At 37.4% G+C, this 13,001-nt stretch overlaps 1 protein-coding gene across 1 annotated transcript in view; it reads right to left on the reverse strand.

Annotated features, from left to right (window-relative positions):
- The window catches only part of SLC1A3 (solute carrier family 1 member 3), a 57,709-nt gene extending 56,753 nt beyond the window's left edge, over nucleotides 1-956 (reverse strand). The window contains exon 1 of the mRNA XM_015848511.3: nucleotides 845-956. The gene's annotated coding sequence lies outside the window, so the exon portion shown is untranslated. The remainder of the gene's footprint in view (nucleotides 1-844) is intronic.
- Nucleotides 957-13,001: the final 12,045 nt, after the last annotated feature.

A 13,001-nucleotide genomic window follows, 5' to 3' on the forward strand; every position in this document is an offset into this window, starting at 1 on the left:
GTCCAGCAACTATAGGCATACAGTCTGAATTCAAGAAACCATGCCACTGAATCAACCATAAAATGTTTTAATATTTAAAGTTTATTCTCTGTTTAAGAATAAAATACTGACATCTGCTTGGTATTGACTTATTTCATAATGGAGTCTACACAAAGGTGGTTTTTCAGACTGATAATCTGGTTTTCTGAAGTGTTAATACAGCAGAATGCTTTTATGAGGAAATCAGAAATTTATGTCTACATGAACTTCATTCTTTCTATTGAAACCTGCCTCCAATATATACAGTTTAACTGTAACACCTTAGTAAACTGAGTGCCTAAATATATGTATTTTTTCAATTGGGAAGCAGTTGGAATATAAATACAAAAGATTCTGATATAATATGCCTTAGAGTAAATATCATATTGTAGGAAATTGATTTTATTGAGATTTAGTCACTGCTTTCTGAACTGCCATATGTTTGGAGACTGGCACGTGAGCGCAGCATTCTCTGTGAATTTTAACAGAAAGACACATGCTTTACTTGTTTAGAGAGTGAAAACATTTGCACCAGATGTTTACATTAGTACTTATTCCAGTCTGAGGACTGTGTGCAAGAAGGTTTTTCAGAGCAATTGATTTTCACTCTTTTGCAAGAAACAGATTCACTCAGCATGCCTTTTCTTCCCTAGATGCTTCATGCAGCTAATCTATAGAGCTCTACAGAGCTAATGTGCTCTATAACAGCTCAGCATTAAGGTCAAGAGAGAACGTGAGTATAGGCAGTAGGATCGTTATACTAAGGAACATACAAAGGATAAGAGTGAGAAATGAGTGTTCCCGCGCAGCTGAAGGGTCTGCTCACCTTTCCAGACCTGTGTGGTTCCGTACGCTGTTGGCAGATCAGGTTGGGACTTCCCAGCAAATGCAGCAGAGCTGCACGGTTCAGCGAGCGGGAGGCAGAAAACTGACAATCCGCGTGTGCTGGGGAATGCAGCAACTTACTATCACTGCAACTTAAGGAAAGGGGAGGAGACTGTCAGCCCTGCTCTGAAAAAAATTAAAGACATCAGGGAGAGGGGAAAGCTGAGCTGCTGGAATATTGATGAGCCTCAGCGCAGTGAGAACAGGGTCACTTTCTTTGTTTTTCCTTTTAGACCACTTTCACGCTTTGTCAGTTCAGCTTCATTAGAAATGCAAAATCAGAACCCAGGAAGGACTGAGGATTGCGCACGCACTGGAGCTGAGCGCTTCTCCACTCAGTGTTGCAGGCTGAAAGCTGCAAAGCCTCCACATAATTATATAACACCTTCCCTGTGCTCACTAAAATAAATGATATAATACATTAGTATGACAGCTTGTACCAATAAGAAGCAAGGTGTGATGCTGTTAGGTATTTTCTAAACCTCAACAACACCTATTCATGAACACCTATTCTTCCAGGGTTGGAACCAGATGTATCTTTCAGAAGCAACTGGAGCACTGTCAAGAGAAGAGAAAAATGCAATCAGCTGTAATTCTTTATACGTTTCCTGTAGATAATCAGAGGACATGATGAGACTCGTCTCCCATTTGGCAATTTAAATCCACTGGATGTTAAGCCCCATTCAACCTGTTTCAATAGCATGGAATGAATGGTGAAGTGAAAAGCATAATACATCCACTTTTGGGAAATAACTGGCCTTTTTTTCCCCCAGTATTTAGAAGTTTACACTACTGAAAAGATGTTTGCAGAGTAGAGTCAGAGGAATTCCCACACACTTCTCAACTCTTGAAGGCACATTAACATTAAAAATGTTGGTCAAGTCAGTTAAAATTCTTCAACAATCATAATTCAGTGCATTTGTCATTGTCATGACTTAAAGTTATGAGACTTTAAGTGTATTTTCCCTTAAGTTTAACAAAATCTGTAAGTTGACATTTATGAGAATCAGTTTACAGATGATGTGGCTTTAAATGGTTTCAAGTATACAGAATACTCTGCCACACCAAACACACACAAATAGGTAAGAAATAAAATTCAGAGCAGTGCAACTTCCACACAGTCAGAGTGACAGCTTTGCAAAGATGTTTTCTGATTTAAAATGTGCTTAACAGAACAATGTATAACATAAGGAAAAAACTCTTTTACAGTATAATGCATCCACACTCATGCTTAATGAAGGCTTGCGTTTGGACTGAGAACCATGGAATCTTGATCTTACATTTCACAAGAGGGAAAATAAACATCTGAATGACCTTAATTTGTATTCATTTATTTTAAAAAGCAAGAAAAATTGTTAACATCTTGTGTTGCAAGGATAGAAACCACTCGCTGCATTTTTTAATACCTGGCAGCTTAGATGTCCATCTCATAACTGTTTTTCCAGTGCAGCTTTTAAATATTTTCACCCCCTTGCCTGGAGTTGGGAGCTGACCTCTTTCCTGACCCTTGGCCTCTATTGATCAGTTTGTTTGATGTTTCCTTGTGGAGCATGGTGAGCTTTTTGTGACACCTCCCAGATAAAGACTTCATTCTGCCCTGCATTCAAATAGGTGGTAATGTTCAAGGTGCCTTAGCTGGAGAGAAGTCAGGACCCAAGTGAGGTGATCTGAAAGTACACCATCTTGAAAAGAGAATCTTGTGAGAATCAGCTATTGAATGAGACAAGATGTAAACAGACATTAAGCAGTATTACAGCATGGTTTAACTTCGGCAGTAATATTTTCATTTGCCCTCATGAGCAATAGATACTGTTGAAGAATGCTTAGAGAAACAGAACACTAAGGGCGTTCTGGGAGTGTGTTCAAAATTTTCTTTCTTCTTTTCCCTCTGTTTCCTTTCCTGACAACCATTCCTTTTATAAGTCTACTTATCTCTGACAGTGAAATTAGGAAACTTGTAAAGAATATATAAATATTACTATCCAATATATTACTATTACAGTATTATTATAATAAACAGGTATTTTAGGTGTTCCTCAATAACAATAAATGAGTCACAGTTAGTAATGCAGTTTCTCCTGGCAACACACAATTCTAATGTACCTACTTGAATTACCTTTTAAGTATACAACAGACTTAATGGATTTAGTATACAGTCTTTAATCCCAGGGCTAGGATGAGATTTAAAGTGTTACCGGTTGAGAACTCTAATCTGTAATTTTAGTATTATAAGTTTCTAGGGACAGCAACTTAAAGTACAGAAGTTCCTAGAAACATTATAGCCTTTAGATTGAACCAGGCAACACTTGGAATGTGGAAAAGCATCAGTATGCTTTTTTGAGTAACAAAGCAGCATTCAAGGTGTTACCATCAATGTTACATTGGTAAAATCATTTCTACGTACCTTAGGACAAGCAACAATGCAAGGCCTTGTAAAGCCTTTCTACATAGTTATTTTAGCACAGAACCCTTTGTGCTTTGGGCTTCAGATTCAGCCCTGTCTTGAGAAAGCAGGAGATGCACAGATAGTGTGAAGACAAATTAATTTGAACCTTTTCCTTATGGGCAGTGTGGATCCACACGATAAACTCAAGTTCTGTTTTGTTGTGGTGAGAAAAATCTGCCAGTAAATGTACTTTGCACACTGGCAAAATGTCTTTGTAAACTAAGTGAAGATATCAGAGTGGAAGCTGCAGTTTAAAAAAAAAAAGGTATTGTTATTTTCATGTGAATAGAGCTATCAAGAGAAACCTTAGGGAAATTAAAAGTAGCAAATGCAAGATGTGGAACTGAAGCAATGAATTTCATTTTATTCCACTCCATTTCTCGGAGGGTAATAAAACTTAGCTTGAGCGTGCATGGATCCCAGTTGAAAAAGGTATCTTAACAATCCAAGCAATCCAGTCTTCACATTAACAAATCAGCACTACCAATTAATGCTGGCAGTACCTTAAAAGTTTTGTAGTTTTAGGTAGAAGCTCAGTTAAATATTGTTGAAACTTTATGCAGTCTCTTCCACAGTGGTAAAATAGAAATGAAGTACTTGTGAAAGAGTACATTTATTCATAGTAAATCGTATGTAACCAGTCTTCAATTAACTTGGACAAAATGAGAATATATGTGACTGCCTTGCAAGCTCAAACTCAGCTTAGTACCATTAGATCCTGTTGTGCCAATGAAGAAACTGACTTTCTGAGAGGTTAAATTTAATCCATATAAACTAGCGAATAATTGGCAGAGCTAAGGCAAAGCCTTAGGCTCCTGAGTACTTCAACTGGATCATGGCATGCTTTTTTTTCCCCCTGCAATACTAGATTGGCTTTGCATTTCTCCTTTTGACCATGCTGAAATAACCATGAGAAATTAATTTTTGGTTTTGGTTGTTTTCAGATCTGTTTAGCACAGTGAAATTTGACAAATACCTCACTTTTGCCAGCCAAATGTGAAAAATATACATTATTTTTATTTAAGATATGATACAGTGAAAGTTAACACTTTCGTTGAAAACAGATAGTGTTTTGTTATGTGTATACTTGTGTGCCCCCTACACGCATCAAAGACATAGTTTATGTTCTGTTAGAAAACACGTATCCATGCACCGTGAAAACATTAACCTGAGTTACTACTACTTGTAGCCTGAAAACCTTTTAGTGCTTGTACTGTATTATCTGGTTTTGTTTTTATCATAAAGAAATACAGATCACATCGTCTAAGACCACTCAAGGATGTGAATCACAGCATGTTGCTGTTATTTACTTTTAGAAGATAATTCCATCTACTGGTTACTCTGAACTTGAATTTATCATCACAATTGTAGCATCTGATTGCTAGACAACAAATATTTGGTCAAAACCAATTATCAATAAATAACATGTTGTGAAATGTTCTGTTGATGGCAGAGATTAGATGATTATTGTAAAATACCACTCTTCTGACAAAATAACAGTTTAAAAGCAAAGTCCAATTACAGTCTTAGATTTACTAACTCAAGTTAGCCAAGAAATCTTTTTGGCTACTTTAATTCCAAAATTTTGAGGTCTTGTGCCATGAAAATAATGGTAATTTTTTTGTTTTAGAGCTCTGATGTTTTTCAGTTAGAAGTTGTGCAATAGAAACACAGCATTCCTTTCTGCTCGGTGACAATTCCCAGCAGAGAAACACGAACCTGCAGTATCTCCATTCAGCATCGCCGGCTGCCTGGGCCTCACCACACAATGCACATTGGAATTGACAGTGCTGCCTCTTTTCAGTGTCAGGAGAAGGGTGAAGGGAAGATTAGTTTAGCCAGTGGAGAACATGGCTCATGAACTTTTTTCCTAAATATCTTATCATAGTTGTGAATATACAATGGAATAGTTCTCACTAAAATGTATGTAGGGCTGTAGGAAGGGATGAGAGGTTGTATGGGACAGTGTCATTGTAAGAAATCTAAAGGGATCACATTAGTAGCTTGTAAAGATTCAGATCCAAGGTTCCATACAGTGTTGCTTTGCTGGCTTTCCTATAGCTTGCAAAAACCACACAGACAGGTTCAACTCAAAAGTTCATATAGCACTGTGGCTAGTTAGGAAAGAGCAAAATACTGGCAACAGACTCCTATCTCTCTTTCTCTCTCTGCTACCTCTTTCTGATTTATCTTTCTAAAATATTTTCTCTGAAGAGATGTAAACTTTCCAAACATGTGAATTGTCTGAGCTAGAGCATGTCCTGAAGGGAAGCCCTGCTGGAAGCATGCACTGCCGCAAGTCATGGTAGCAACAGAGCAATGATGTCCCATTTGTACTATATTGGGAACATAGTGCTGTTGGTGGGCGTCTCACTGTCTGAACAGTTTTCTGTCTTTATTTACTCCCATACTGTTAAAAAAGCCTATTTCTTGTATTCCATGTTGCTCCTTATACAGGATGCTCTTTACACAGAGTGCAGCCTTATCAGTAGTGCATGTCTCAGCCTGTATAACAGACAAAGTCGTGAACTTCTTTTCCTTTTCACATTCCTTTGTTTTCTTTGACAAGGTGCTGTTATTAAACAAAATGAGAGCAGATAGGTGAGAAACAAATCTAAAGAGCATTATTTCTTTCTAAATTAAAATCTGATAGCATCTGCATGAAACACATTTCATATGAAACATTGCTTTTTATTTGACATCTTTGTTCATAGTTATTTCTATTATGAAACAATGGTTTATCATCTCTTTAATACATCCTAGTGTGTTGCTAGAATAGCAAATAAGATTAATACAAAGAAAACCATTCACTTGTAAGAAGTTCAGTTGAGGGAACTTGTTTATTTGGAGCAATAAGCTAACATGGACTGTTTAAATACACATTTATTACTATAGAACCATAATTACTGCAATCAAGACACATAAAAATCTTTTGTAAAAATAATTGTAATTTAAAAGCACATAGCTCAAAGTTGCTATTATAATAATGACTATAATAGCAACTGCTTAGCATTTGGACATTTTTTTGGCAGGAGGGCTTTGCATTGTTTATTGTGAGAAAGAAACAGGCTCTGAGAAAACATGCACATTTTCACTGAGGGAAAAAGCAGCACCAGGTTTGGAAAAACAAATGTCAGAAAGTCTTTTTCCTTCTTTTTCACTATATAACGAATCCACATCAGCTGATACAATATAAAATCATTAAGTTCTTCTGTACAATCTATATTTCATATACCCTGGTAGATCCCAGAATATCTTTGCTTCACAGTAACCCTGGCATCCGGACATTCAGTCTGTCTGGTAGTCAGCATTTATTTTCTTGCTGTGTTTTTCATTCTGAAATACCATTCTCTACTGGGATCCCAGGCCCACAGAACTCATTAGTTCTCCGTGACTTACTTAAAAGCAAATTGGAACAGTCCTTTAATATTTATTACAAATTGCTTTTGAAATGTGCTCAAATGCCTGCCATCAGATCTAGTTAAGCTGAGGAAGGTGTTAATTATCAAGGTGAACAAGGATGTTTCAATGGAGACAAGACATCTCACTGAGACTGATATATTCGCTTACTTTATTCTGTTCACGACCAGGTTCTTCACTTCACTTTTGAGAGGACATGAATATGCTCACTGCAGTAAAGAAATTCAGAAAGCTATAAAAAAAAACAAACAAAAACTGAGAAAAGAAATGTGTAGAGTTCACATTTTAAAATTCTGCACTGCACTAGTAAAATTCATGCAGATGAACAGATTGAGATACATTTCATTATGTGGTGTAGCAGCCACGTGTGGCTTTTCAGAATGTGGCTCATCTTCAAAATCACTGTTGCCACTACTGAAATGCACCACTAATTGCCCCACAGAGCTTACATCCCCAGTTTAGTGTCCATAAATATTTAGCTTGTGAATGTGAACAAGTGCCATTTTTTTCCACGTGGAAGTTTTTCCAGTGACACCCCTTTGCCTCATCTGCACTTCCATGTCAGACTCCTCTGCAGCAATTTGTTACACAGCATTTAATGAAAGATTAGTGGGGAGGCTCAGTATCTATTGCCACCCTTCCAGCATCCACCTCTGATACTGTGGGCCAACATGGTGAAATATGAGGCATTATTTCCAGAGCAGTCCTTACATTATACAAGGAGATTGTTTTCCATGCAGTCACTCAGTCCAACCCTTCTGCTCCTTTCTGAATTCCAGCTCCAGCTGAGCATTGCCTTCCCTCTTGCCCTCTTTCCTTTGATAGAGCAACTTCTCCCCATGACTGTACACTCATCGTTCTCCTTCCTTCTATTCCCATTATTACTATCTCCTCTCTTCATTCTTCTCCCTTCAATATTTTGCTTTGAATACAAGGAATATTACTGTTTTCATTCATTTCAGCGAATTTAAGTTTTGAAGGAAGCTTAGGCCTTAGCCTATTTGGTTCTACAACATCTATTCCAAGTCTTTTCCTATTTTATGCTTCTTCTTTACGTAGATAATAATCTTCATTTCTCTTTGTTTTCCCACATTTTCTTTTCCCTGCAGGCTTTTTTATATGGCCTTTTTGTTCTTTTCTTTACTTGACTATCTTCTTTTTCCCTTTTGCCTCTTCCTGGTATTCTGTTTGTATTATTTCACAGTTATTCTGGGAAGTGGGACTGAAGGACTTGTGCTCATGGAGGAGTTAGTACAGCTGGCAGTCTATAGATCAGTGAGGATGCACTCAAACAGCATCATGCTGAGAACTGGTTAGGCAGAAATCTCTCCTTTCTCCAACTAAATAAGGACAGCCTGTCTGGACAGCGGAAGAGATTTCCCTTTGCAGCTGCAAGAACATCAACTCTTCTCCAAACAGGGATGTCTCTTCCGCCTGCAGACTGGGTGCAAAAAAAGGAAATTATTTTAATTAATTTGTTAAACCAAAGGGAATGTCAGTGTGAACAGCCAGATACGTTTCAAAACAAAAAAGTTTAGGCAAAAATAGGGGGAAATGAGAGACAATACTTTTGAAGTGCTGCTTTATACAAGTCTTTCACATGGCTCCAAAAATGTCTGTATTTCTTCCAGTTATGTCTACCACCTAGTGTTAACTTCAAAATAGTGATGTATTGAGTGCTTTACTTAGCTGCTCTGTGAATGGGTCCCATTCACCACAAGTCCCAGCTCACTCCATATGCAGGCAAAACTCCCAGTGAAGACAATGGGAGTCCAGGTCTCCTGACTCACATTTTGCTCAGGCAAAACCCCCATTGTCCAGTGATTGCTTTGCTCAATGAGCAGTGATTCAGAAGTGCTGAATAGGAACTAGTCAGCTGTGCTTTGATAATAATTTCCTGATGATTCATTAATTCTGTAAAATCACTATTGAATTTTTTGCATAATTAGCCAGCAATTTCGGTTTGACCTATAACTCTAAAACTGCATCACCTATGAGAATGGGTCATCTTGCAAAATGTATCCCTAAAGCACTATTTTCTCTGAAATCTGAATACTTGAATAATATTTGATACTTTTGATTTTCTGTTAAGCCAAGGAATATGATAGTATTTAATTATGTGATCAAGTTTCTGATACTTTTCTTGGAAACAGAATTACATTGTCTCAGGAGAACAAAATAAGAGATGAATGAAATAATAGATTTTAGCAGATTTTGTTGTGCTGTACATGACATAAGACATGCAAACTGTACAAATCACAAGCTCTTCAAGTCTTCAGTGGGTCAGTAACAAACTCAGCATTCTTACATCTATTATCTTATTTGAAGGTTTGCAGTAATATTGTACTGTGATAGGTGTAGGGGAAAAGCATGAAAATAAAACATGCTTTACCTCACTTTAAGTGTTCATAATCTGTATTTCCCTCATTTTATTAATTATGTGTTTAATTATTTCATTTCATCCCAGTTTTCCCTCTGAAATCTAAAGGATTTTTAGAGGGAACAAAATAAGTGTAAGACATGTCTAATCCCCCATGCAACTAATTTCATTAATCCCACCAATGCGAATATCTTGGTAGGTTGTGTATATTTAACATTTTGTTCTGTAGACATTTTGATAAGAGGGCGCTGTTAATACATTTGCAATATACGACAATACTGCGATATTTTTCTCTAAACAGATATTAACCATAAACCTTAATATACTTTATTTGCATGACCAGAAAGAGTACGAGTCATCTGCAAAACAACTCACTGCTGTACAAGACATTCTGAAAAGTGAAAATTACCATAGATCTTCACTTGGCTTACACTAAAATTGTAGACCTTTAGTACAAGCTTCTCAAAGCCTCAGAAATGATTGTAGGATAATGTGGGAAACATGAAACATGCCGTGAGGGTATCAGATGAGTTTTGATTTCATTGGAATTCTCATTATATACACTATCATACTGCCTTACAATCATGGACTGGTTTGACTTGGAAGGAGACTTTGAAAATTATCTAATTTCACTTCGTCATCACCTTTTAGCATAAGGTCATAATCTTCCCTTCCCTTCCCTTCCCTTCCCTTCCCTTCCCTTCCCTTCCCTTCCCTTCCCTTCCCTTCCCTTCCCTTCCCTTCCCTTCCCTTCCCTTCCCTTCCCTTCCCTTCCCTTCCCTTCCCTTCCCTTCCCTTCCCTTCCCTTCCCTTCCCTTCCCTTCCCTTCCCTTCCCTTCCCTTCCCTTCCCTTCCCTTCCCTTCCCTTCCCTTCCCTTCCCTTCCCTTCATCAGAACAAGGTTATTAAAGATCTCTTTTAACCTCTCATTAATTTTATTTTTTTTTTTAATTTTTCTTTAACTGAACTCCTCTCCAGAGGAAGGTTTCAGCTCTGAACTTCAGAGCACTTTCAGTGCAATTTATAATTTTATTCATTTTCTGAGTGCTTCAGATAAAAGCCCTGGAGAAGAAACAAATCCAGTTCACACAGTAGGGTATTTGTAAATGATAATAACTTCTCCAAGTCTCAAGATCTCAGAACTATTCTTTTCACTCTGATACTTTCAACACAGTACAATGCAAAAGGATTTTCAGACTCCTAATCCATCACTTCCAACTGAGGTACCAGCACCCACAATGTGTAGCAATCTTTATTTCTATTTCTATTCAATTTCTATTACAGTGCTCTCACTCTCTTTTTAAATTAAATGGCACACTTCAGTTCCTATTCAATTCTGTAATTTTTTCTTTTTTCATGGCATGGTATCTTTATTATTATGACACGTTTATACTCTCTGAAAATAAAAACACTTGCATACATAAAATTCATGTTTAAGTAATAGCATGAATGTATAGTGTATGCAGCCAGTAGTCATTTCCAAAATATTGTTTGTAAAAGACTGCATATTTTATTGAAAATTATGCAACATCAGAGTATAGAAAAATTAATATTAATTTTCAGTGATTTTTTTTTTTTTCATGATTTTTATTTTTAGAATAGAATTGTGTAATTGGAAGGGATCTTCAGAGATTGTGTATTCCAACTACATGACCACTTCTCTGGGCAGCTTATGCCAGTGCCTCGCCACCGTCTGAGAAAAGATGCCTAATCTGAATCTTAGTTTAAAGCCATTCCTCCTTGTCCTATCACTATTAGACCACGTAAAAAATTGCTTCCCTTCCTGGTTATAAGTTCCCCTCAATTACAGGGAAGTCTAAAATGAGACCTGCCCAGTATCCTAGGCTGAACAAACCTAACTGCCTCAGCCTTTTTTCATAGGAAAGGCATTCCAGCTCTTCAGTCATCTGTGTGGCCCTCCTCTGGACCCTCTCCAACATCTCTGTATCCTTATTCTGGGGAACGCAGACCTGGGCGCAGTACAGCAGTTGGGGCCTTACAAGGGAAGAGTAGCGAGGGACAATCCCTTCCCTCTCCCTGCTGCCACCCCTCTTTTGATGCAGCCCAGGACACTGTTGGCCTTCCAGACTGCAAATGAACACTGTTGGCTCGTGTCCAGCCTGTCATCTACAAGAACCCAACAGATCCTTTCTTTAGGGGGCTACTCTTAATGAGTTCTTCCCCCAGCTTACATATCAGGGATTGCCCCAACTCAAGTGCAACACCCTATACTTGACCTTGTTGAACCTCATTATTTCAAGTGGGCCTACCTTTTAAACCTGTCCCGATCATTATATGAATTACGATATTGAAAAGTACCAGTGCCAGGACAGACCTCTTGGGGACACCATTAGTGATTAGCATACTCTTGGACATAGTTGACTACAACCCTCTGACTATGGCCACCCAACCAATTCTTAATCCACTCAGCTTTCAAATCTCTCTCTCCAACTTAGCGATAAGGATGTGGGATGGGATTGTGTCAAAGGCCACGCACAGATCAAAACAGACATCAGTTGCCCTTTCTTTGTCCACAAATGCTGTCATTCTATCATAAAAGGCCACTGGACTGATCTGGAACAATATGCCATTAGTGAAGATGTGCTGGCTGACTCAGACCACCTCTTTGTCATGTATGTTTTTCATTCATTCACAGTAAAGTTGTCTGTAAAAGAGAGAGGTACATTTTTCCACAGTAGATCCTTCTTGAAGAAGGAGTTACATTCAGTATACTTTTGGTCTCATTGAATTTTTAGATAAATACTGTGGTCACAAAAGGAGCCAAAATGGAAAAATGTGGGTTTGGGTAGATATTTTTTTTTAATTGATATCTGTGAAACAGAACTGTGATGTCACTATTAAATTTGTAGTGAATTCCATATTAATATAATTACTGACACAAATAGCACTGTTTTTTCATCATTCATTCATTGTTTATTTGTGTGTAAGTTCTCGACTACAATTCTGTTTTTATGTCAAAGTCTTAATCTTAACCATTCACAAATGTAATTCATATAATTTTTGAAATGCATTTTGAATGAATTTCATTTTGTGAACAGCTTTGTTAGTGTGAACAAAGCAAATCTGGTATGCATTTCAGATGGCCATATACAATTTATTAGAAATATAAATCTACATGCTTATTATTTAATATCCTTATTTATCACAGGTTTTCAAAAGTTGAAACTAGAATATTGCATTGTAGTTCCATCATGAAACTACAGTATCTGTAAATGCCAAGTTCTGTTTTCTGGGTTTTTATTATTTATTTATTTAGTTAGTTAAATGAAGGTAATGCCTACATTTGCTATGAAAATAAAGTTGTAATTTAATGGATTTTGTTTCTTAGATATAGATTAAATTTAGGAATAGCCATATTCACCTCTGTGAAGTGGGAGGAACTGTGGCCCATTAGTAATGGGAGTCAGTCAGCTGCTACGTCAAATTGCCTGGTACATGGCAAACACCAGGATGAAGAGCTGTTGGACTGTTGGTGTGAATGCCTCACACAAGCAGAAAGTAGCAAGAGGAGGAGCAGTGGTAAGCACCATCCTGCTAGGCAGAAGAGAGAGAATCTTAGGCAAATGATTGCCACTGGAAATGAACTACTAGCTTATACACTTAGTACACCATGGAATAGAATCTGGTGTGCTTTTTCAAAAATATAGAGGTAGCTGGCTATCACCTTTCTAGTCACCAACATCTGTAATCTTTACATGACCATCTACTACTATTAGCAGATCAAATAGCTCTTGAGTGAGAGAAGTACTAGAGAAATCTGGATGCCGCCACAGTGGGAGTGCAGATGTTGTTATTCTAAACACATCACTTTAATATATAAATAAGTTATATG

The sequence above is a fragment of the Coturnix japonica genome, chromosome Z (assembly GCF_054131305.1).
Source record: "Coturnix japonica strain WE chromosome Z, WE-NBRP24, whole genome shotgun sequence".
Taxonomy (NCBI): domain Eukaryota; kingdom Metazoa; phylum Chordata; class Aves; order Galliformes; family Phasianidae; genus Coturnix; species Coturnix japonica.